Consider the following 27,554-nt stretch of genomic DNA (forward strand, 5'->3'; position numbering starts at 1 on the left):
CAAGACCATCACACTACCACCACCATGTTGGACTGGTGGTAAAATGTTCTTTTTCTGAAATGCTGTGCTACATTTACGCCGGATGTAACGAGACACACACCTTCCAAAAAGCTCAACCTTTATGTTCTATTTGGTCAGCAGTGGTTTTGGCCTTGGAACTCAGCCATGAATAGCGTTTTTGCCTAGTCTCTCTTCTTTATTGTTGTGTCATGAACACTGACTGTAACTGAAGCAAGGGAGGTCAGCAGCTCTTTAGAGGTTGTCCTGAGTTCCTTTGTGCCCTCCTGGATGAGTCGTTACTGTTTTGTTGGGGTAATCTTTGTAGGCCGGCCACTCCAAGGAAGGGTCACCACTGTTCCATGTTTTCTCCATGTGAGGATAATGGCTTTCCCTATCCTAATGCTTTAGAAATGGCTTTTGTAACCCTTTTTCTGAGTGTGTTTGATCCACATGATCAGAATCAGAATCATCTTTATTTGCCAAGTATGTCCAAAACACACAAGGAATTTGTCTCCGGTAGTTGGAGCCGCTCTAGTACAACAGACAGTCAATTTACAGAACACTTTGGAGACAGAGACATTGACAAAAACAATTGTGCAAAAAGATGCAGAGTCCTCTAGCACTTAGAGCAGTTCGAATGACTAAAATTGCAATAGACCGGTGCAATGACCATTGTGCAAGTGGCGCTGAGACTTCAAGGAGTGTATGCGGTTTATGATTGTTTGTTGTGAGTGACACCATTATGCTCTTGTGCGGCATCGATGCGTTCAATGCGCCATGGAAATTGGTATATAAGGAATAATAAATCAATAAGGAAGAGACTGGGAAAAAACTCTTCCACTCCTGCTGCAACGGTCGGGCTTAGGTACTGAATAATGGTACCGATTGTACTTAGATGAATCCCTACTTGGTAGCACAGACCGAATTCGGTCAGTACCAAAACAAAGTACAGATTTCAGAAACCATTCTAATCGTGACATGTAGTCACAAAACACAGAAATAAGTCATTGGGTGATACAGTACACTTGTCATATACTGTAGGTCTGGCTGAAAAAGCAATATAGCGATGATGAATCAACTTGGAACAGAAAAATATCAGGCAAATTAATAAGTGTCTAGAAAGAAAATAATACACAGCCACACAAGACGCCATCTGAAACCCGAAATGAATTAGTACATCACTGCATACGTCACCTAAGAACAGGGGCCTATACGATTAAAAGTATATTATTATTAATTTATATAAGATAACCTTTATTTGTCCCATAATGGGGAACTTAGCATTGTTTCAGCAGCGATAGTGGATACAGAAATACAAAAATAGCAAGAGAAGACATTTGTATAAGAAGTATATTGCACAAAATCGGAAGCAAAATTATTTTTTCGTGCTGAGTGTTGTTTTAATTTTGGAGATCTGATTAAGCTGATTTAATTGACTTGCTTTTTTTTTTTTAAATTACGGTTGATAACAGAATCGGTAAATGCTAATTAATCCATAAATATCTTTGACAATGACACATTAAAATCTCACATACTTTGATCCAGGCTGTAACTGCATCTGCCATTACATGATTGGGGAAAAAATTTAATAATTTCAATAATTCAACCGCAAAGATAGGCCGACGTAAAAGTTTTGCCCCGAAACTCTGCCAGAGCCATGTTTGCACCACAGTCCATGTTTTCCACGCAGACATTTCTTGCAGAAAAACGCACTCACGTCAACCTCCCCAACATGACCATGACCATAAGCTTGACCTCCCCAACATGGCCGCCACATAGGCACATCGGTTAGCTGGGCTGGTACAGTGCACTGGTGTATCTAGGGTGGGTTCGGAAAGTCAGTCTGACGCTCTAACGCTACTCTGAGTGAACGTGCCCCGGACATTCCAACAACATTTTTCCGAACGGTCCCAGGTGTAGAAGAGCAGAAGGTTTGAGAACACTTTAGACTAAAAAGGGACGAAAATAAAGTGATATAGAATTATTGCAAAGTAGAGCTGGCATACCACAGCAGGTTGGGAGAGAAAACATCCACACGTGAGCTGGATGAGAGGCTTTGTGGCATACGTAAGGTAACATGCTTTTCTTCTACTTATTAGCTAAAGTCATCACTAGTTAGAACTTAGAACATGCTGTAACCTGACCATCGCTAGTTAGAACATACTGTATGGTGTTTGTAGACTACACTGCAGTGTATTCACATTGCAATGGTGCTGTGTGTGTGTCTCTTTACAAAATGCAGCTCACGGTAGGGCTGGACGATATGGCCCAAAACCAATATCTCGATATTTTTAGGCTATATTACTATACATGATATATATCTCGATATTCTGATTTCTCCTTATTTATTTAAAATTAACCCGTTGACTCAAAAAGATTCAAGGAGACACTGCAGTTGGATTTTGAACATGAAAATGAAATATTCTCAGTTTTAAGCTTATACAAAAACACGTGTCTGTGCAGGAGTTTTCTGGATGGGCGAGCGAGTGTGCTGCTTACTGTGAGAGGCGTACCAGCAGAGAGTGAAAGAAGAAAACTTTACGTGAGGATTTGTACTCTGGTCACGATTTACTACTACTATACAACTACTGTACTTTTTAGTACTGAACAACCTGAAGCCTCGACACATTACGTTCCATCACTACTTTACTGGAGCAAAGCATTATCCACTAAACCATTGTGACGTTGAAGCTGACATGTCTTTTTTCAACACACCACATGGCTAGCAGAGATCGAGTGGGAGTGTAAATTGGCGGGATTATCGTGCGTAAGTGTGTAAAAAAAATATACTTTTTAAGGAAACAAAAGCATTATTACCAATATTCTCCTGTGCTCATTTCGATTTATAACCTACAATAATAGAGCCAATTTTGTTATTATTGTATAGTAGGGCTGTAACAATTTTGTATCGAAACCAGAAATCGCGGTTTTCCAGCACTTGATCCTGTGTCGTCTTTGAAATGGCAAAACCACGACACGCCCTTTCAACATTGTGCATCCACTCCACATACAGCCATATGCGCTCACAGTGCTGCCAAAGTTAAAGCTATAATCCACAACTTTTTTGTTAAAAAAAAAGTCATTTTCACCAAGCCACTACTAGAGGAGATGACACAATGCTGATGAAGCCACTCAGCTCCTCTAACCTCTTGCTGTATTTGTCGGCATCTTATTTTTAAATTTAGTGAATGCCCTATCAATTTCCCACGCAAGCCCAGTTGGTGGCACACCACAAATGACAGCACAGAAATGATGACACAAAAACAAAGTAAAAATTTTGTAGAATCACATATAAGCTGCATAACATACATTGTCTACGTCATTTTGAAGCGACGGCTCTGTTCTTTTGTTGAAATTCAGAATGCCAAAACCTACATACTATAGCTTAAACATAATTAATATTAGTGTTTCTTAAGTTAATGTAACAAAACGGAAGCCAAGATTGACGATGCATGTCTCCATCAAGCCTCCTCAAACTGTGTGTTATCATTATCTTGTCGCAACTTTTTCCGGTGAGCGCATTATACAGCATTTGTGTACCAATATTTATTTTGAGAGATTTAAGTCCCGCGAGTTGAATGCTAATTTTCGTTAGCTCGTCAGTGGTGTTTTTCATTTATTTATTCTGTGTTTGCTTTGAGCTAGAGATTTTTGAACAAAAACGAAGAAACCAAGGCTGTAATGTATTTGAACATTCAATAGGTGTAATTCTTTTATGCGTGTTTAGTTTTACAGTGAACTTAAACTGAAGTGTCAAATGACTTTCAGCAAGCAACATTCACTCTTACTCCTTGCTACTATGTTAGCAACATTGCAACCTGTTGTTGTGATCATGTGGGCTCTCCATGCCGTCAGAGTGCTGCTGGATAGGAGTGCTGGAACGCAGCATGGAATAGACTGCTTGTATAAGAGTGGTAAAATCGGAGATTTTAGATTCAGTCCGATCCGATACTTGTTTTTTGACGACATCGGACAGACTTCCAATCTCAAAGATCGGATCAGGACACCCCTAGGCCCAACACTGCGTTCGTCTGCAATAAATGTCCATGTGAAACATTGGTTCTGGTGGAGCAAACATGGTTCCAGGTGGAACTTTTTTTTTTTTTTCCCTGGAGTTTTGAGGCAGAAATTTAGTGTCTACCTATTTTTTAAGTTGACTTAGCAGAATTATTCAATTTGTTTTCCCAGTACTAATTCCATGCTACTTCCTGGTATGCTGCTGAGGAACCACTTCCAAGTATAGGCAAGCTTGTACCAGAGCACCCTCTTCCCTGCCCCTTGTCCCGCAGTGAACACCAAGAAAACCAAGTGCAGTGTGAAAAGGCCTTTAGTGACAAAATCACTGTTATACTTGACATGCTTCTTTTTTACAAAAAGCTCATTTACTCCACTTTTGGTCAGAAACTGGTATTTTTGGTCAAGCCCGTGCTGTACAGATTATTACTAAAGAAAGCAAAAAGATAGAAACAAGAAACAAGAAAAGAGTCCACACCTTCTTTCAGTGCTTATATTGTCACAGAACATAATATTCTGTGGCTTATTCAAAATGCTCAAAACAGCTGGCAATGTGGGGGACTATGCTTTGAAAACGGCTGTCAGTCTCGAACAGAAAATATTTAAAGGTCCCATATTGTAGACCTCGGGTGACTCTCTAACGTGGACTTAGTATAAAAGTGTCAATTTCATTCCCAACAAGACCTTGTCCAGAAAGGGCCCCTCTTCCATCTACTTGTGTTTGACCTAGTTTTGTATCCGCTTTGTTCATATCCGTCCATGACCGCCCCCTTTCCTCTGATTGGTTGCCTCCATGTGGAAGATCCACTTGTAAGAGCACACGTTTGTTATGCTGACAGCGCTGGCTCAGGAGTGGAAAGGCAGAGATCTTCGCTGAGGACGCAGATAAGCTTGAGAAATTCAAATGACCTGATTTCAGGTCTCTCCGCAGAGAGAGCACTCAGGAATGCGTGGACCATTTTAATTCATATTTCATGTTTACTCAGGCACCATAGAGACAATATTAGATCACAAATACTAGAAAAAGTTGGTTTGGCAAAATATAGGGCCTTTAGTGCATCAATTTGCCTAAAATGTGAACAAAAATAATAATCCTCATTTAAACTATCAACGCTGACACGGTGGGCGACTGGTTAGCACATCTACCTCACGGTTCTGAGGAGTGGGGTTCAAATCCCGGCCCCGGCTGTGTGGAGTTTGCATGTTCGCCCCGTGCAAGGTTGGGCTTTCTCCGGGCACTCAAAAAACATGTGTGGTACGTTGATTGAAGACTCTAAATTTCCCGTAGGTGTGAATGTGAGTGCGAATGGATGTTTGTTTATGTGTGCCCTGCGATTGGCTGGCGACCGGTTCAGCGTGTGCCCCGCCTCCCGCCCGAAGATAGCTGGGATAGGCTCCAGCACGCCCGCGACCCTAGTGAGAATAAGCGGTAAAGATAATGGATGGATGGATTAACTATGAACTTTTTTTTGTCTTTGGACAGAGGGATAGTTTTTATTTTTGTAGCACTTGCATCATCCAGCATGGCAGAGATCATGTCTATGATGCTGAAGACAGTATCAGCTCCTCTGCTATGGTGTGTTTTTTTTTTTTTTTTTTTGCACTGAGCTATTTGGTACCTTATATGATAACTGTGGTTGCTTGTTTACTGAAGTAGCATTCACAAAGCGGGATGATTGTCGTCAATATTCTGCACGTTTTTACTAAAAAACTCATGCAGCTTATCAGAGTGAATGGGATGTAGCGTCTTTAAGTGACGCCTTAATTTATTTGGCTTCATATTGTCCGATGCCAACATTTTTAGATACAATCAATCATTCTTTCCTCTCCTCCCACAGTGAAGTCAAGCTCTGCATCCGCTTTGTCATGTTTCCTCGTCTTAGCTTTCAGGAGACTTTCATTTGTCTCATTACCTCTGTCTCTCGCCGCCTTTATTTTCATTCCTGTTAAATATTTTTCCATTGTGTCTCTTGAAAGTTTGTTCACTCAACTTCATATCTCCTGCCCTGTGCTGTGTGCGCGCATGCTCTGTGAAAAACCCTATGACTGATACTCCTTGTGCACACTCTGAGCGTGCCACTGCCACTGCCACCTACTGTTGTGGATGTGAAATTACACTTTATTCTAGTACGGCAAAAAAGCATGTTCTTCTGGGTCACACACACCAAACCCCCCTAACCCTTTTTTCCATTGGAAGTAATGGAAATAGATTATTTATAATCTCTTGCATTATGAAACTTTTAATAATTTCACAGACACTTTGTGGGTACAATTTTAACATTCTTAACTGATGTGCAAGAGTAAAAATAAGTTAATCACTTCATTAAAATTAACATTTACAAACAATATGACATTCCATTTGAATGATTATGGTGTAATGCTAAAGGGATTGGCATCACAAATAGCATTTGTATTCTTTATCGTCATACAAGTGTAAAACAAAGTTAACCACGGTTTATAATGAAATGTCAAAACAATAAAACAGTTTAACTTTGATAACAAGGGATGGCACGCATGATGCTGGAGTCTTACTGCTTCGAATGGGAGTCTATTGACTTCACTAAACTTACTGTGTAAATTATACTTTTCTTCTCACATTCTTCTCTTAAAACCCCTGCTTGAGGCCGCACCGTTTGGAATAAGTGTCACGGAAAAAAGATACAAAAGGCCCAAGAAGAAGGAAAAACATTTAATTATTTCATGTTCACTGAGCTGAGGTCCCATTAAGTACACAGAGGTAACATTCTGAATGACGGAGTTTCAAACTCCAAAACCTGCAACTTCAGCATACTTTTCCAACAAATTCTGAACTTCACGACCTCAGTTGTGTTCAATGTTAGAAATTTCACTGCATTAATATATATCATTGCTAGCTCCCTATTGATTTCGAACAAGTCCTACTGGGACAAAGATTTTGTGTGTTAAAAGCCCCAAGTGACGTTGATTCAAGCAGCCTGTGTAAAAAGAACAAACATGTTGAGAATTGCACAAACTGTAGCCCATCCGAACACAAACACACACACGCACACACACACTCTGCTGTAAACGTGCACTAAATTCCAGACCAGCAGTATAAATATATGCATTAATATTCTGTCTGTGTAAATGCATGCATTAATATTCTAGTGGTTTTATTGGAATATTCACTAATATTCGAGTCGAGTAAATGCATGCATTTACTGCAGTGGCGGGCGGTGAGTTTTGGACCAGGGCCTTCAGTGACCTAATCCATCTCTTAATAACACAATCACGTTGCAAAACAATGCATAAAGCGCTATACAACTATGTTTGGCATTAAAGAAGAGACAGAGGCATTTCATGTATTTGAGGATGAATACCATTATTACTAAAGCAAGAAACTTAGTTACCTTTCTCTTCAAATACATAACCTCCAAATAACTCCAAACCTCTATAGAGGTTGTAGTGTATACACTACAATAGAGCAGTTCACAATTAATATCTTATAACATGACAAAAACATAAAACCCCCAATGTATTTGGGATGTTGTGTAAAACGTAAATAAAAACAGAATAGAAAGATTTACAAATAAAAGATTTACAACCTATAGTTAACTGAATACACTCCAAAAATAAGATGATGTTCAAACTGATGAGTGTTGTCATGGTTGTGCTTATATTCTCTCATTTTGAATTTGATGCCTGCAACACGTTCCAAAAAACCTGGGATAGGGTCAACATAAGACTGAGAAAGTCAGAGAATGCTCAAAAAATACTTATGGAACATTTCACAGATGAACAGATTAATTTTAAACGGGTGAGTGTCATGATTGTAATAAATGATTTTGCATCCCCAAAAGGCTCAGTTGTTCACAAGCAAGGATGGGGCAAGGTTCACCACTTTGTGAACAACTGCGTGAACAAATAGTCCAAGATCTTAAGAACAAGATTTCTCAATGTACAATTGCAAGGATGTGTTTTTGTAATCTGTAAACTCAGAGTTTGGATAACGATGTTATTGTTTGTATAGGCTACTAGAGTTTGAAGAATGTTGGAGATAGTTTGGACAGTAGCGAGAGTGAGCAGATTACACCTCACGTGGTGCCAAACATCCTTAGAAAACAGTGTCATTCCTCCCCAATCTGGCACAATCCCGATTTTGATATTAACAAAATACCCCTTTACTGCAGCACATGAGAACTGCGTCATCCATCCATCCATTTTCTACACTGCTTATCCTCACTAGGGTCACGGGTATACTGGAGCCTATCCCAACTAACTGCGGGCAGGAGGCGGGGTACACCCTGAACTGGTTGCCAGCCAATCGCAGGGCACATATAAACAAACAACCATTCGCACTCACATTCACACCTACGGGCAATTTAGAGTTGTCAATCAACCTACCATGCATGTTTTTGGGATGTGGGAGGAAACCGGAGTGCCCGGAGAAAACCCAGGCAGGCACGGGGAGAACATGCAAACTCCACAAAGGCGAGGCCGGATTTGAACCCGGCGCCTCAGAACTGTGAGGCCGGTGTGCTAACCAGTCGTCCACCGCGCCACCCCGTCTACATCACTGATTAAAAAATAATGCATTCATATCACGTGAAAGCTTATTCCAAGAATTTCAAATTAGAGATGGTAACTTCCTTCAATACTATGGAGTAAGAACAGCAATCCTAAAAAAATTCTCAACACACATGAATACTTTAGAACTACCCATTTTTGTTCAGAAAATAGAACTACCGTATTTTAACGACTATAGGGGGCACCATATTAAAAGGCGCAGTCTCAGTTACCGGGTCTATTTCTGCATTTAACACATAAGGCGCACTGTATTATTGGGCGCAGGCATGCTAAAACACGCTAACTTAAAACATACGGTAGCATGTATGCACACTAAAACAATGTTTTTAAAAAGGCAGCAGGAGCAAAACTGAGTTTAATTGTACTTTATTGAAGTATTGAACAATGTACTCACGTTATTTTTTGATCAATTCTAATCCACAAATCCATCAAAGTCCTCATCTTCTGTATCCGAAATGAACAACTGGACAAGTTCTCAATCAAACACGCCAGGTTCGAGTCAGTCTCGTTGCCGTGCGAAAGCTCGAACAACAGTGCAAGCAGACACGTTAGCCCAAGCATCCACAATCCATTCACAAATTGTGGCGTAACTCGCCCGGCGCTGCCTCCTAGTCTTAGTAAAGCTGTGTTCGCCGCCTGTCCTCAATGGCTCCCACGCCGCTCACTTCACTTTGAACGCCCTGTTTACACGGACGTCCAGCGGTTCGTCAAGCCTCCCGGAATGATGGCAAGCCCCGAGTTATTGCCCTCAGTCGAATGGTGACTATAGAGACACTTCTCCCGGCTGTTCTTTGCTCATTAATCCAACTTGGGCCACCTCGCCTTGTTTCTGCGTTTTGTTTTTCTTTTTTTTCCCGCGGAAACTCAGCTTCGTCTTCTTGACTTGGCGAAGCTCGTTTTCCTGCTTCCTCCACTTTCGAACCATGGATTCGGCGATCTTTTTCAAAAATATACAAATTCATCTCAAGTACTAATTTAATACACTTACCCCAATCACGAAATGGGAAAAAGACCTCTCAGTATCTACTGACAATGATTACTCGGCACAAATCTGTAGAAATACATTCTCAATTACAAAAAAAAAACCAAACAGTAATTTACAGCTAATCCAGTTCAAAGTACTCCATAGATCATACATACGCAATATAGTATGGATAAAATGGGCTATTTAAAATCAAACATATGTACTCATTGTACTGAAAATGCTCCAGACACCTATTTTCATGCTCTTTGGCATTGTACAACCTTACAGCGTTTCTGGTCACGAGTTACACAGAAACTTTCCTCAGTTTTGAACTGTAGGATTCCAATTTTTCCTAATCTTCGTCTGCTGGGTGATTTGAAAGATATAGATCTTCCAAATAAACATGCCCAACCAATACTTCTAATTCCAGCAATCGCAAAAAAAAAAAAAAACAATATTGTTAAACTGGAAAGATAAACAAGCTATCAGCATTAACCAATGGCAAAATCTTGTGATAAAGTATATAACGGCAGAAATGATCTCTGCCAAACATAATAAGCAAATGGATAACTTTAAGACAAATTGGTCACCTTTCATTAAAATGGTGAACCTTGAAGCTTGCTTCTTGTTTGCCTGGGAAAAAATGTGATACAGAAATGTAATGTAATGTAAAGTTATGTGACCGAATCAAATCTTCTCATTTTAGACCGCTGTGCATGCCATAGGGTCACTTGCATGTACTTGAACCCCTATCCTTCTGGATCTGCGATGTATGCCTCTGGGGATGCCGGGCCTGTTACCCCCTCATCCTCTTGGGTCTGGTTGTGTCCGTGTTGCCCTCCTGGGGGATGCCGGTCCCGAGGCTGCTCTCCGTCCCTGGGTGCCGGGGAGGTGCCCGCTGGCCCCACTCCGGGGGCCGTACTGTTGCGCGCCGGGCCTGTGTCCTCTTCCCTCTCCCCGGTGTGCTCCGCCGTGATCGTCGCCCTTCTCTCCCTCAGGCTGTGTGGGGCTCCCAGCTGACTTGGAGCTTATGGTAGCGTGTCAGTGCCTCTTGCCTTTGACGGCCCCACCTTCTGTGCCCTGTTCTGGTCGCTGTGCGATGCTTTTTTCTGGGGTTGGGGGGCATAGCTGTAGGGTGGGGAGGGGCTTTGGTTTATATCTGGGGATGCAATAAGTATTTGTCATTGTTTCAGTTCAGGTCAGGGATAGTCACTATGTTCTGCACCCAGAGGTATCCTGTTGTTTAAAAACATTAATTCGTCTGGTTAGCTTTTGCAGGCTATTTCTTGTTTCAAGATGAAAAATGCAAGATTAAATCAATTGGGAGTATCGCAATTGCAAGGTCAGCAGGAAGTGTGTGTGTCTTCTTTTTTTTTTTCCTTTTCCGGCAAATAGTCAACCAAACACATCGGTGGTTTATCAGTAATGAGTCACTTCATTTTTCTACTGTGTGAAAAGAAACTAAACCGAGGAAGGGACGAAGTTTACAAACCATTAACTGATTCCGACCAGAGGGAGACATTTGTGGGTATGAAAGCACCCTAAATTACTTCTGCCAAGCACAAAATTCTGCATACCAACCGAATTGAAAGGATTATCAATGCTAAAAACACCAATCAACCAAACTGCACAACGCAAGGAAAAGAGAAGATTTGTCTTGTTTGGGTGCATTAATTTCAGCCATTTTGTTGGTTCTGTTTGATGGATGTTGCACTTGGATCCGGCCCACCCTGATCCTGTTGACTGATGAAATTCTAAGACAGGACCAGGTCTGAACAATCAATCACCAACCAAGTTGAGCTTCCGCTCTCACTTGGGTCACCAGGCCTGTTTGCCTCGAGCTGAACTTTAAAGGGCAGAAATGAAGTACCGGTAGTTTTTATTCATCACACTTCATTGAATTCTTACTGTATGTTTTCACATGACAACACCTACCCAGACACATTTTACATCAACATGGCATTTTCTTCACTGCTGAGTCAGACATACTGTCTAAGCTTTATTTGAAACAGTTCTTGCCACAGGTTCAACTTGTAAACCATCAGAAATTTCTGCGGTTCTTAGTGTGAATTTAAGAAAAGGGATTATAGGATTGTTTGTGGGTTTGTCTGTTGCTCTTGTTCATTCTGAGCAGTTCAACTTGTCATTCAGCTTTTAGGCAACAAGGTTAGGACAACACAAGATGATTTCTTGATCTCTACTTCTGACTCACCACGATAAAACCAAACACATTTTGCCTTTGTGATTCTTTTAAAGTTGTGTTGCTTTGTTGAGTCTGTGATCTGGATTCAACTTTATCCATCTGAATATGATTTCGTGTAATTTATATTTAGCAGTCGAAAACAACAATCTTGATACTAACATAATGCTTAGAGCTTAGATATATTAACCATTTGCAGTTTTAGTGATCCATGTGCAATGGCCAGATTTGTATTTATTTATTTATTTTGTAAAATACATGGTCTTTATTTAATACCAGTTAGTAAAAAGCAACAAAATAAATCCAGATTCTAGAAAAGCACATTGTGAGACCAAGCCAGCATTGCGACACTGATCACGAGCCCAGAATAAATAAATCATGTGAGACAAGCAAAGTGCCTCTCTTTGTAGATTTGTGCACATTTTGAGTATCATTTCTACTTTTGTCTTATTCCTAAATTCAGTTTGGCGTTGTGCCGTCATGATTAAAGGATCTTATTTTTTGCAATGGCCAAGTACGACTGGCCACATGCAATATCCATCCATCCATTTTCTGTACCGCGTGCACTGCTCTCCGTGACAGCCGACTATAGAGATAAAGTGGAGAGTGGCACGAGGGGCACTTTTCATCAGATGTGAGTATAAAAGCGGTTTAAATGGTAAACTATATTAAATTTTGATTAATGTTCATATCATTCATCCATCCATTTTCTGTACCGCTTATGCTCACGAGGGTCGCGAGCGTGCTGGAGCCTATCCCAGCTATCATCGGGCGAGAGGCGGGGTACACCCTGAACTGGTCGCCACCCAATCACAGGGCACATAGAAACAAACAACCATTCACACCTACAGGCAATTTAGAGACTGCAGTCAACCTACCACGCATGTTTTTTGGGATGTGGGAGGAACCCGGAGTACTTGAAGAAAACCCACGCAGGCACAGGGAGAACATGCAAACTCCACACAGGTGGGGCTGAGATTTGAACCCTAGTCCTCAGAACTATGAGGCAGATGTACTAACTAGTCGTCCACTGTGCTGCCACATGTAATATTTTTCATTTATTATTTATTTGATACAGTATGGAGTACCATGATAACAAATGTACCTGGGGAAAAAAAGAAAATTTCAATTACCGTAGTTTTTCTCCATGGCTTTGCACCTTTCGTTTTTTTTTTTCCCCCTCCGGACCAGCAGCGTCACATTCTTGTCTATTTTTAGCTTCACTTTAAATCATCAAACTATTCATGAATTGTTCTGTTAGCTCCATGTTAAAGTGTTAACTGTTCATGTTTTTAAAGAAGATGAATTACCTTTATTGTCATGAACATGCATGCATGCACGCAAAATTTGTTCTCTACATTTTACATATCACAGTGAACACACACACACTTATTAGTGGAACACGCTGTAGCAGTGGGGCAGCTGAAGCGCCCATGGAGCAGTTCGGGGTATCAGTGTCTTGCTCAAGGACACCACAGCTGTCAGTCCGAGGGAATTTGGTGGATGGTCCGGTTGGGATCTTGAACTTAGATCCCCCATGGCAGCATGGAATGACCTTAACCATTGGGCCATGGCTGCCATGGTGCCATATTTTACCAAACCAACTTTTTTTTAATAGTGTTTGGAATGTAATATTGCTATGGTTCCTCAGTAAACGTGGAATAAAAATTTAAATGATCCACGCATTCCTGAGTTCCAGACGTTTTTCTGCGGAGAGGCCTGAAATCAGGTCATTCGAATTTCTCAACCTTATCTACATCACAAGCAAAGATCTCCGCCTACCTCGCCGCTCCAAAGCCAGCGCTGTAATCATAAACACGTGTGCTCTCACAATTGGGTCTTTTTCACGGAGGCAACCAATCAGAGAAAAGGGGGCGGTCTTAGCCATATATGGACAGTGCAGATACAAAACTGGGTCAAACAGAAGTAGCTATCGGGCCTTTTCTGGACACTCGTATGAAAAAAAACAAGTGTTTTTTACACTTCATACTAGGTCTATATTCAGATCTGCACTGCTCAAGTGTGCAAGCTCATCATTCCGAAAATGCCAAACATATTTTTTGTTTGCAGTATTTTTGCTTCTGTGTTACTTTGAGCTGTATAGGTTGGCAGTGTTTGCTTCCTTGTGATAGATAACAGTTGACCAAACGAGAAGCTCTTGCTTCAAGCTATTTCGTTGCCATAAATGTTCATTCAAAGTGCTTTCAACACAGCATCTCTTCCATTAGCATGAGCCAAACATAGGTCCGCTAGCTTTATACTCACATTCAATGAGAAACGCCATAGTTGTCATGTTTAAAATCTCCAAACAACTGTTACTTGAGCATAAACATGACAGTGACACATACAAATAGAACATACAATATTCACAGGCATATATTCTCTTTGCTCTGTGAAAAGAATTACAACTGCTGAAATCTAGCTTTAGCTACACTCAAGTTCAATTTTCCACCCCTTCTAGACATCATCGATCAACTCTACCTGTGTCAAACTACTGCCACCATAGGGCTTCAGTACTTTTCACACTACACTTAGCAACGCGCCATGTGCCTTTGACAAACCCATTAATTGTGTATGCGCCGCAAAGACAACGGTGTGTCGCGTCACCTGGCAACTTGCAGGGCGGACGTAAACTGTAACAGCACCACGCTTTCAGTTAAAAATGTTCAACACATCATAATACAAAAAAACAGAGGTAGTATACGAAAACCCTCTGGACAGAACATCTGCTCCGCCATAAAAAGGTTTACGGATTGTCCATTTTGTATAACCAAGCAGTCGAGCAGGACAGGTTTTATATATTTAAAAAAAATATATATATATATATATATATATATATCATAAAAATGTTGAAATCGGGAGCGGCGTCGCTGTAAAACGTCTTTCAATAGGAGAGACGGAGTGATTTCAAAGTGCTCACAGCAATAAACCAACTGGCAAGAAAAGCATCCGTGGGAAAGGGGGGCATGTGTGTGATGTGCCCTCAAATTGAAAAATGTTTAGGGCTGCAACTAAACATTTTAATAATCCATTATTATGTTGATTATTTTTGGGATTAATCTGATGAAAAAAAATGTTTTTATTTCCTTTCCTTCAAAAACAGGACATTATTTAAAATTGATCGTGAAGAAAATGCACAAACATAAATGGATTATGATTCAGTTACTGGTCTGGTCCGTAACATGTCATAAAATAGGCAAAGATATTGATCATTGTTTTACAAACTAAAAAAACTTGTTTTAATTAAACACAAAGATAAACAGTCTGCTTTCATGTAGGACTACAGAAATCTGAGAATATTTACTGTTGAGAGGCTAAAACTCAGAGGATTCGGACAATTGTAAGTTAAACAAGGTTCTAAATGATGAATCGACGATCAACATAGTAATGGATTAATTTGTAAATCGATTAGTTAATTGTTGCACCTCTAAAAATGTTTTAATGAGAGCAGGTATGGGCCAATTACCGTGTTGAAGTTATACCACGGTTTTGAGAAGTCAAGTTTTCTGCAACACTGTCCATTACCGATAATTAGGTTTTTTTTAGGGTTGGCTGCAATATTATTGGCTGCTTCCAAAGACAAGACTGTGACTCTCTAAACAATTTGGCTCTTTGGTCTTAAAGTGGAAGTAAAGTGAGCTGGTCAAAACTTTCCATTATATTTTAAACGTCCATATTTTATCAAATACAGGTTACTTAAATCTACTATTTTATTCTAAAAAATACTTTTAAATCACCGCATCGTAAGATGCCATTTTTACGTCATTGCATGTACAAAAGTCGTGAGAATAAGACACGGTCCCTCCTTCGGGCGAAAGGGAGGAAGTAACGTCACAACTAATGTAGCTACACGTTAGTATGTTCCCTTACTTTGAGCAAGCCTAGTTTGTCAAAAATGGATCGGTAGGAACTGCAACATTGTCAGGCTATTAGCATCAAAGGTAAGTGTGCAGATTGATTTTTGCCTATTAAACTGCTTCAGGAAAAGTCACCGCTTATCCTCACCAGGGTCGCAGCCTGCTGGAGCCTATCCCAGCTATCTTCGGGCGGGAGGCGGGGTAAACCCTGAACCGTTCGCCAGCCAATCGCAGGGCACATACAAACAAACAACCATTCGCACTCACATTCACACCTACGGGCAATTTAGAGTCTTCAATCAACCTACCACGCGTGTTTTTGGAATGTGGGAGGAAACCAGAGTGCCCGGAGAAAACCCACCCAGGCATGGGGAGAACATGCAAACTCCACACCGGTGGGGCAGATGTGCTAACCAGTCGTCCACCGTGCCGGCATCTCCAAATCCAGTCATCCATTTTCTGAGCCGCTCCTCCTCACTACAGTCGCGGGCGTGCTGCAGCCTATCCCAGCTATCATCGGGCAGGAGGCGGGGTACACCATGAAGTGGTTGCCAGCCAATCGCAGGGCACACAGGCGGGGCCAGGGATTGAACTGTGAGAACTGTGAGGCAGAAGCTCTAACCAGTCAACCACCGTGCCACCATCTCCGAATCCATTTTGACAAATTAAAGCAGGGGCCACGCCCATAGTGCCCGCAGGAACCAGGTAGCCTCAGTGGACCACATGAATAGCCTGTGTGCCTGTTCTTAAATAGCTCACCAGTAATGGCACATGGATTTTTGCTCATTTTGGTTTAAAATTAGGGCCCTATTTTAAATTCCCTATTTAAAAAAAAAAAATAATAATAAATCTGTCATTAGGGTTGGGCATCGTTTGAATTTGAGTGATTCTGGTTCCGGTTCCTTATTTTGATTCCGGTTCCAAACTATTCTTGATTCCGCTAATTCCGCTGATTCTTGTAGGGGGCTGGGTCAAAAATGTTTGCATGGTTTAAATGAAGGGTGTCCAAATTATGAAGATCCATTTTCTTAGTAGCCCGCAGCATAGACTAAAATGAAGTTGACCTGGGGTTCTTTATAACCAGTATCAATATCAAACCTCATTAATTAATGTTTCAGCTAAAAGTTAAACATAGCATTGTTAAAATTGTTATTTGGAACCGTTTTATCACATCAAATGGTTTACATGTGCAAAGTTTAACTTGACTTCCTGTTTTAAGCTTCTAGCCATTTATTATAAAGGGTACGCACCGGAACTCAGCATTTTGGCATGAAAAGTAACTTCACACGGCCCCGGTGAATGTTTTTTTTAACGAATGGAACCAGATGCTATAAAACGCTGACTTCCTTACCCACTGATGAGGCACAAGGTTAGCGTTTGTGATACTTTGAGACGTTTATGTGAATTTTGGAACATTAGTCCCGGTTGCAATCGATTCTCGATGCCCAACCCCATCTGTCATTATGTCATTACTTTTGAGTCACACCTCGACATGTTTGGTGCAGGAGCAACCACTTGTGTTTAACAGTGGCCTGATTCTGTGAATTATGAGATGAAACATTAGCCTTTTATTTGACAGGCTTTGTTGTAAAACTTAATTATGCTTTGTCTATAATAATCAACTGAATGTGGAACAATGTGTCACCGCACCAATGTAAGTAGTGGGAGTCACTGAGCAATGTTCCTTTTATTTCCTTTCTGCAACAGCCATTGTTTGAGCACCAATCAAGGGGAAACAAAAGACTTTCTTGTTCTCTTTTCTGCTCATCATAATAAGAAAGAGCACTGACGATACAGGCAGCAGGCAGTCCAGCCACGCCATCTTCTCCAGCGCAATTAAGATAGGAAGGCGAGGATCGGCTGAGTGAGGGGGAGGAGAAGGTATGAGAGTTGGATGAAGACAGGAAAGGAAGAGAGGGAAAGTGCAAATGTGAAACAATTAAGACGAATCATTTTAGATTCAGGATGAAGAAGGGGGCATCGAGGAAAAATGGATGGAGGGACAACGACAAAACAAGGGCGAGAAAGTTAGACTGATAAGATGATTGGAGTAGAAATAATGAATTTCATAATCCCTCTCAAAAAGATGCACACAAAGCAATAAGACAGTGTGTACAGTGTAGCGAGAAGAGTGAGCGGCCCGGAGTCTGGAACTGAGCGCAACAGCAGTCCATATGTCAAGGTCACAAGTTTACTACCTCATAGGAGGGCAGGAGAATGAATGCAGTTTTCAGTTTCCAGCGCTATGGTTTGACATATTTTGATTTGCACATTCCCTCCAACCCCCCTTTTTTTTAACATTATGAAGTTCCCTCTATAAAGAAAGTGGACTGATTTCCTCTGAAACAAATCTCAAATTTTGCTGTGGAATGGCATCCCATTTGTCAGTCAGGAGTTGTTGAATCTGAACCACTTTGGTTGTATAAGCCAATAAATTAACAAATAGATTGTTTTGTCAACAATAAGATCTCATTATACCATGATTAAATAAAAATATATAGCAAGATATTGACAACGGGGCTTTTCAAATCAAAAGTCGGTGCTTGCAGCGTAATGTTATTGCCTTCTGTGCATTAACTGTACTTGCTTCCATGAAGTTGCAATTCGTGACTGCGCTTTTGTAAGAGCACATTTATTCAATTGTCTGCATTTACTGTATCTCTCTTCAGAATGTGATGAACGAATACATGTCACGACAGATTAGACTTTGGGGGAGGGAGGAGAGCCACAGCATTATTGAAGGGACAAACTTCAGGTGTACACGTGTTTTGTTTCAACTAATGCACTCAAATACAGAAATACTGATGCATGTGTTAAAACATGGGTACAAAATAACAAATTGATTAAAAACTAATCACGTTAGAAATGTGCTAATGACACTACAGTATAACTGTGCTTGAAAAGAAATGATTTTAACTTAACGTCTGGCTGGACTATTGTTCAATATTACAGGGTATTTAAATTAGACTTAAATTATTTAAATTAGACCGATAATTAGCATTTTATGCTGATCGGCTTTAAATTCATAATTCGCCGATCTTGATCGGCTCCGCAAAAGACATTTACTTCGCGTCGCCATCGTGCACAGTATATTTGAATCCAAAAGCTAATTTATTTTTAGCCTTGGCGTGTGTCTTTTGACGTAGTACTATAAATATCTGAATGCCAATAAAGTTATTTTAAAAGAAAACATGTCGTCGGTGTGGGACAGACAACGCGTAATTTGCTTTTTCGCAATTGCACTGTCAGACTAATGCAATAAGATCTTGTATTCCGATCCACCGCATCCCGGTTTTTACGATCATTGGGCTTTATCTTGTCAAGTCAAATGCGACCTGATACACTCGTTACCGTGGCGACAACAACATGAGTGGATCGCGCCGACTGTATCATAAGGACAAAATGGGGAAAAACGTTGTGTTGGTGGTCACCGGGCTCAGGACAGGAGAGGACGTTCGTGTAAGGCTTGCTTGAGGTATGTTCACGTACTTTTAATATGATACGGCTCGCAAGCAGGCAACAAAAACGTTATATAGCCTAGCAAACTAAAAAAATAAATAAATAAATCTCACGGCACACCAACAAAGAAAAATGTCACAAAAAGTGGATAAATTAATTACTGTATGTACTTCCAGCCATCTAATAGAAGACCATTCATTTGTTCTGTCTGTCACTATGCCTCACTGGAATAAATAGATGAACAAAGATTGATTGCTCATCGATCTGACTAGAGCAGTGATTTCCATCTTTTATGGAGCCAGGGAACATATTTTACAATTGAAAAATCTCACGGCACACCAACAAACAATAATGTCACGAAAAGTGGACACATTAATTACTGTATGTACTTCCAGCCATCTAATAGAAGACCATTCATTTGTTCTGTCTGTCACTATGCCTCACTGGAATAACTAGATGAACAAAGATTGATTGTAAATATAATTTTTTGAGCAATTAAGTACACAGATATATATATATATATATATAGTAAATGAACAGGTCATTTAAATAGACACATTGCTCCATCTTGTGATCGGATCGGTGATTGTTTTTTTTAAACTCACTGATCAGCCCCAAAAATCCTGATCGTGTAAAGCCTAATAAACAAACAACCATTCGCACTCACATTTACACATGCGGACAATTTAGAACATACCAAGCATGTTTTTGGGATGTGGGAGGAAACCGGAGTACCTGGAGAAAACCCACGCAGGCACGCGGTCAAAATGCGTACACCACACAGGTGAACCCGGGCCCTCAGAACTGTGAGGCAGATGCGCTAACGAGTCGTTCACCGTGCCGGCCGGAAAATAATCTAATTGCAATTTATTTATTTTTTTAATATGCCATTTAGCATGCCACAATTTAAAGCACCTCTGATTTAACACTAATAAACCTCAGATAGGCGGCACGGTGGCCGACTGGTTAGAGCGTCAGCCTCACAGTTCTGAGGTGCGGGGTTCAATCCCCGTCCCCGCCTGTGTGGAGTTTGCATGTTCTCCCCGTGCCTGCGTGGGTTTTCTCCGGGCACTCCGGTTTCCTCCCACATCCCAAAAACATGCATTAATTGGAGACTCTAAATTGCCCGTAGGCATGACTGTGAGTGCGAATGGTTGTTTGTTTCAATGTGCCCTGCGATTGGCTGGCAACCAGTTCAGGGTGTACCCCGCCTCCTGCCCGATGACAGCTGGGATAGGCTCCAGCACGCCCGCGACCCTAGTGAGGAGAAGCGGCTCAGAAAATGGATGGATGGATGGAAACCTCAGATATTCTAGTAGGCTTTTCCAGACATGTTTTTGCTTTCGAGCAGAAGCCTGAAGGTTTTGTGCAAACAGTGACAGCTATTTCAAACTGTTCATAATTCCTTTCACCTTGTCTAAGGCCCCAGTTCGAGCTGAAGAAAGACAGCCCAAAAGCATGATTCTGCCAAATTTATACACAAATTATTTAGTGTGAACATTAAAAAAATACTTAACGTTTGCATTGAATTCTTAAAAGTTAAAATCCGCACTATTTTTACATTGCTGAACCTCCCCTGTGATTACACAATAAATGTTCATTTCATAATTGCTCAAGAGATCAAATTAAAACCCCACATATTTTCCATGTCTAATTTCACTGCATTTTAATAAATCAGCGATGTTAACAAAGAATTAGCGCAGATGGGAACTAAATGGTTAACAACCCACGCGTAACTAGGCAATCAACTCTACGGTAGCGCTCACACAAACAACAATCTAACCGCGAGAGTCTCTGATCACAGTCTCTTACTCGCTACCTCACCGGCATTTGTAGTTGGATTTGTTTTGCATGGGTTTCAGTATTCAGACAATGATGGAAACATCTTTCTGCCCGTCGTTGTTGGATGCTTGATTTTAATTAGTTCCACCTGTGACTGCACCATCTTTTTAGAGTTCAGGCAACAGCTGAGTGGTGATTTGTCCTTCAGGTTTATTGTAGTTCATCTGCCATTTTTGTAGTCCTTTGAGAGTTTCACCTATTAGACTTCATTTTGATTTGACAATGGTTGCCCCAATTGTTCACTCTGGAGACCGTGTTTCCCTGCAGGAACACTGGCTGACATTTACATCAAACCACCCATGTGTGTATTTGTGGGTGGGTGAGTGTTCTCGACCCCAGACCATAGAGTTTGTATCCAAGAGTCACATTTACTTGAAAATCCATCCATCCATTTTCTACATCGCTTATCCTCACTAGGCTCGCGGGAATGCTGGAGCCTTTCTAAGTTGACTCTGGGCGAGAGGCGGGGTATACCCTGAACTGGTTGCCAGCCAATCGCAGGGCACATATAAACAAACAATCATTCACACTCACATTCACACCTACAGGCAATTAGAGTCTAGAGTCTCCAATTAATGTTAATTAATGTTAATTAATGCATGTTTTTGGGAAGTGGGAGGAAACAGGAGTATCCGGAGAAAGCCCACGCAGGCACGGGGAGAACATGCAAACTCCACACAGGCGAGGCCGGATTCGGACCCAGGTCCTCAGAAATGTGAGGCGGATGTGCTAACCTGCCTTCCACCATGCCGCCCTTACTGGCGAAATGTAATTGGAAAACCATGGGATGGGTGCCCTCTTTCAAAAGTTTTTTTCTTTGTAATTAAATTAGGTTGACCACACCAAGAAAAGCCCAATATACACACACACACTCACACTTTCAGGTTCACATTCAGACTTTTCATGTCTGCTCACACAAGCTCATTCTGCTCTGATGGGTCAGCTGGTCAAATGTGTCCTGCCCGGCCGTTTAAGCGCATGTATTTGCGCAGCATTCTAATCAATTTTTGTGACTGGATTCCCTGACCTCGAAATCTGCGTTCCTTCCTCCAGAGATGGTGCTTCTACCTGCCTTGCTGTACTAAAGCCTCCTCTCTCTACATCAGCTCCCTGCTCTTTCCTGTCTTTGCATCATGTTCTTATGTCAGTGTTCCCCCTCCTCCTCCTCCTGCTCCAATCTTTGTGGAATGTCATTATTCAGGTGCAAGTTTTTCCTTACGTGAACAACCCTAGAACTCAGTTTGGTTTTTTAGGATGCTATGGCAGATATGATTAGCATAACATGTGCAAAGTCAGCATTAGTTTTAAATGATTTCCTGCACCCTAGAAGATAAGTATCTTGAACCTTCACATAAGTTGTGAGTGGTTACACACACATAAATAATTGGTCCGATTTTGAAAGTCAGCAAAGATCCAATTATCAGATGTCTGAGCGATTAACCTGAGTAATTATTGGGGTGTGTTAAGACAGACAGATTTTCTTAAGAGTTAAACCTGTTCAATGTTTAAGATTGAAAATCACAATGATTGTGACGTGAAACGGAACAATTGTTAAATAGGACGTGACCTGAAGTTTGTGCTGTTGTCGGACACAAACAACTGGTTGTGCTGTGCTGAGTATTTGTATAATGTGTCTCGAAAGTCATTCACCTCAATAAAATGTCAACCACAAACCGGATAATCTTACAGTTAGCCTTTCTTTTTTCATCTGCTGCTATTTATTTTTTTGTATTTTTCCTTAGTCTGGATGCCCTGTGGCACCATGCTGCCTCTAACAGGTAAGTTCTTGGTAATAGGACAGACATCTGATTTGGAGGTGGAGACTCACACTTTTGGGGGGCTACATGGTTATGTGTGTGGTATGGTGTGCTGTATTGGTCATCTTGAGTACACCAGACACTGTAAGAGTGAGAACGCACGGCAATTGTTTTCGTCATGTGTGGGATCTCTTTAGACGTTTGTTGTTTGCAATAGATTATCAAACTCAACCAAACAGTAGTGCTCGTCTTTTTAAGTCACTCGCTAAGGATGGGCATAACAATATTGTCAATTGTGTGCAATAGATTGGATGGAATGGTGGACGACTGGTTAGCACATCTGCCTCACAGTTCTGAGGGCCCGTGTTCAAACCCAGCCTCTCCTGTGTGGAATTCGCATTTTCACCCCGTGCCTGTGTGGGTTTTCTCCGGGTACTCCGGTTTCCTCCCACATCCCAAAAACATGCTTAGTAGGTGAACTGAAGACTCTAAATTGTCCGTATGTGAGTGTGAATGGTTGTTTGTTTATTAGGCTTTACACGATCAGGCAAAATTGAAAGGAAATGTTGGTTCAACTAGTTTGCTGGATAAAGATGAACAAGAGACAGGAAATGTGTTTATCTTCCTATTGCTAGTTGCATCGTGTTGAAGCAAGGGAGGCATAATGTATTTTAATGCCTGAATGAAACCAGCAGAGAGCGCAACGTTTAGAGAGCGATACACACATTTAGAGAGAGATGTTTAGCTCTGAACCTCAGGCTCTGCTGGCATTATGTTAAGCTTCTGTATGTGCTAGAAAGTGCTGTAGGTAACAGGGCACATTGCAGCACTTTATTGAAACGATGTTTAATGGGCCAGCTTTGAGTGTAAAGCTTTAAATAAACTTCAATGGTCAATGAATGATTGGGACCTTTATTTATATATATATACCAAATGTAAAATGGGGTTACTGTACAGTTAATTGCACCACAATCTGGTCTCCTCTTTTTCCATTTTCATCTACTTGTCACTTCTGTGGCTCATGTACAGATGAAGTTTACAGTAATACACACACACACACTTACCCACACTGGTATCTTCATAATGTGAATTCCTCATTAGTTTCATTCACAGTTTCCATAAGACATGAATGGATCAACAGCTGCAGTCGTGCACGCTCCTGTGAATGAAGAAAACTTGAGCAAACAGTCCACCGCGTCGCAATCATCATCAGCCATCTTTCTATTCAAATTCCTCTTTTTGTGTGGTCAGGTTTTTTTTTTTCCATCTTCACCTAATTTATTCACATGATCCTCTGCTGCTCATTTCACCTCCCAAATTAGAAACAACACCTCCTCCACTTCCTCCTCCCGTCCCGTCTCCAACCTTCCTTTTGTCTGTGGGTGAAAATCTCATTCTGTACTTTAGTGGGGAGAATGTTTAGTTCCCGCTGTGATTTGGCCACTTTTCAGCAGCAGCACAGACGATGCTAGTGTGAAGATTCATGTGAACAGTGGAAAATTGGATTTAAAGGGAAGCAGATGATTGTTTTGTTTTATGATTAAAATGCTTGCTGATTAAAAAAAATACATAGGCCACTCCACTGAAATAAAATGTATGAATGCACGATAAACTTTACTGTACAAGAAATGATAATCAACATTTTTTATCAAGCAGTCTCCTGCACGTTGACAAATAAAAATAATTTAAACACGTTGACAAATAAATAGAATTTAAAATATTAATTTTAACTGCCTAGCACACTAAAAAAATAACATTTGTTGTCCGTCTCTACTTCCCAAAATTAGACTTTACAGGTTCCATGAAATATAATAATTTAAATCCTTTAGAAATGTTGTATTTTTTCACACTTTTGATGCTCCTTATCATAACTATACTTTAACTTTATTTCCTTAAAATAAACAACAACAAAAAAACTATTTAGATTAAATTCATACTTTAGGTGTGACCCCCTCTGATAAGTTATTCCACAAATCTCATGGTGTACAGGAAATTGCATCATCCAGATCCCCTGCAGGCCATGCAAGGCCAAAAGTATCTTGACATCTATATTTGTTTGTATATTTAATGATATTTCAACTATGACAGGGGGATGGTGTCAAAACCTTACTTGCAAATATTTGTTTAATAATATTTGTCCATTGTAAAACCTTTTTTGTTTGTTTTGTTTTGTTAAATTACTGTGCCAAAAAAAAATCATGTGGGTGAGTTTTTGTGATGACCCCCTGACAGGGAAAAGCCGAAAGTCACGTCTTCTAATATGCTGATTGTCAATAAGCTATTTTGCATAAATGCCATGTGGCTATATATCATGTCTTTGCTAATTCTATGCAAAAGAAAAACACACTGCTGTTACTTTCAGTCCTGTTACTTATATGAGAAGTTTCAGTACCGTAAAACAGCCATCCATCCATTTTTTTATCCCAGCTACCTTCGGGCGAGAGGCGGGTTACACCCTGAACTGGTCGCCAGCCCGTCGCAGGGCACATAGAAACAAACAACCATTTGCACTGAGATTCACATTCACACCTACGGGCAATTTAGAGTCTTCAATCAACCTACCATGCTGGCGCGTGCTAAAGTAGAATTTTCAAGGTACATTGTTTTATTCTTATCTATCATTTATTCTTATTTAAAGATTCATTTTGCACTGAAAACTGTTTACATATTGTTTGTTAAAAAGTAGTGAGGAAAATCATGAGGAATAATCGTGATTAATAATCATGATTACAATATTGATCAACATAATTTTATTTTATTTTTTAACCTAATCGTGCAGCCCTACTTTGGATGCATAATTTTCTTTTATTTATTTCTTTTTCCCCTCCATTGATTGGCCTGAGGGATGCCTGCATCACTAGCAGGGGAGGCCGTGTTTATTCTGCAAAAAACAAGATACACACAGCAGCATAACACACACAGCACTTCCTTCTCCCTGGATTTCAAACACATGGCTCAAAATAGCACTCACTTGCAAACGCGTGCAGACACACACAAGCATGCACACGCACACACTATAAATATCCATGCACCACTCAAAGTGAATCAGTTGTCTATCCCCAAGCTGCTGTCCCACATAGCTGCTCAAGTGAGTTTTCTGTGTGTGTGTGTGTGCGCGCACGCGTGTGCAGTATGGATACTCATACGACTGTTTTGACAGTGGTTCTTGTCGCTGCGTAACCATGGTAGCGACGTGCTGGGAAAAGTTATACTGTGTTGGACAGACATATACACACGTATGTACGTGCATGTGCATGGACACAATTGAATTATTTTTTTTGTCTGTGTTTGTCAATTTTAGGAACTGAAGTTGCTGAAGTAGGTCTGACTCATATCTCAATACCAAATAGCACTCACAAATGTAAATAACGTTTGAAGTTTGTTTCAACACTATTAATCTTCTAGGAAATATGCCCAAACTTATTTTTCCGACCTTACGCTGCTGCTCTTTAGCCAAAACAAATGCTAAAAGCAAATCTCTTTGGGATGAACTTAAAGGTGTTGGGAAATGTAGTTTTCTATGTAAGCGCACGGCACATTGACAGTGCCATCACTACAAACGGGCATCGTTACTACGTTACCCAGAATTCAACACTGGCTTGGAGTGGTCAAAAGATGTTATTGGATGGGTTCGAAAATATCCTCCAAGTGCACTGTATTCAGAGCGCTGTTGGAATGTGCACTCTCAGGTTTGAGCTAGGGCGTCAGATTGACTTTCCCAACGCACAATATACACACTGACGCAACCATGCCTGCCACCATCTTGGTTTGCATTAGCGCCTTCACACTGCTTCGCTTCATTCGTAAATGACAAAAAAAAAAGTAGCAATTATTTGCGGATTTCCACAGGGTTTCACCATACTGTAATGCAATTTATCATTGCAAGTCATTAATGATGACTGCCACATTGCATAATATAAATAAATACTACTACTGCTGTAGAAATACACAAATGTAAAGACTGTAATGCAATCATTTCTGTTCCTTCCTTGAACAGAAGAAAAAATTCTTGTCAAAAAGGCATGCATGGTCATACCTGATCAGGCACATGCAACATTGGAGTGGCAATAATGTTCCACTACAGTCCTGTGTTGGCAGTCATACGCCTTACAAAATGGGTGCCAGGTGCCACAACCAACGACCATTTTTTTCACTAGAGTTCTGATCAGAACAAACAGGAGACCTGCGTACGACCATTTAGATCTTGCCAAATATTAGAAGAGCAAGAACACAAATATATTTTAATGGTTCTTGCCATGGGCCAGCACATTGAGCTAGTGGCTAAAGCACATCTACATTCATTGAAGACTATAAACTCCCCATCAGTGTGACTGTGAATGGTTGTTTCTTCATATGTGCCCTGGAATTAGCTGGCAACCAGTCGAAGGTTGCCCAAAGTCAGCTGAGATAGGTTCCAGCTCACCTGCAACCCTAATGAGGAAAAGCCATAGAAAATGGATGGATGGTTCTTGCATGGTCACTGATGGTGTAGTGGTTCACTCGCCTGACTTCTGTGCAGACACAGTGGGTACAGTTCCCACTCAGTGATGCTCTGAAAGTGATTGCCAAAGGTTGTCTGTCTCTGTATGTGCCATGTGTTTGGCTGGTGACCTATCCAGGGTGTAGTCTGTCTTTCACCTGATGTGAACTGCATACATGAAAATCAGTCGCCTTTCAGCGAAATTCACCGTTTTGAGCTCAAAATAGGCCATTTACGTGAATCATATAGATACGATTAGTTTTTCTTGGGAGGGTGTGGGGGGGGGGGGGGAGTTCCCCGTCGCTGATGTCATAGGCTGTTTCGTACCTGCTGTGGATAAGTCACAGGAGTTGACGAGACCAGAAAAAACAGTTCCTCCGCTTCTGCTGTTAAGAAGTACTTTTATTCTGTTACAATTATCTAAATGTCTCTCGCT

The 27,554-nt window shown here is 40.8% G+C and overlaps 1 protein-coding gene and 1 long non-coding RNA gene across 2 annotated transcripts in view; both read left to right on the plus strand.

Annotated features, from left to right (window-relative positions):
* LOC133486355 (XK-related protein 7-like) overlaps positions 1 to 27,554 on the plus strand; it is a 59,039-nt gene that overhangs the window by 15,026 nt on the left and 16,459 nt on the right. The gene's annotated exons all lie outside the window — the stretch shown is intronic.
* On the plus strand, positions 1,745 to 10,280 carry LOC133486361 (uncharacterized). The gene is made up of 3 exons (XR_009791006.1): positions 1,745 to 2,072; positions 2,464 to 2,542; positions 10,230 to 10,280. It is a non-coding gene; the product is annotated as an uncharacterized LOC133486361 (long non-coding RNA).

The sequence above is a fragment of the Phyllopteryx taeniolatus genome, chromosome 1 (assembly GCF_024500385.1).
Source record: "Phyllopteryx taeniolatus isolate TA_2022b chromosome 1, UOR_Ptae_1.2, whole genome shotgun sequence".
NCBI classification, from domain to species: domain Eukaryota; kingdom Metazoa; phylum Chordata; class Actinopteri; order Syngnathiformes; family Syngnathidae; genus Phyllopteryx; species Phyllopteryx taeniolatus.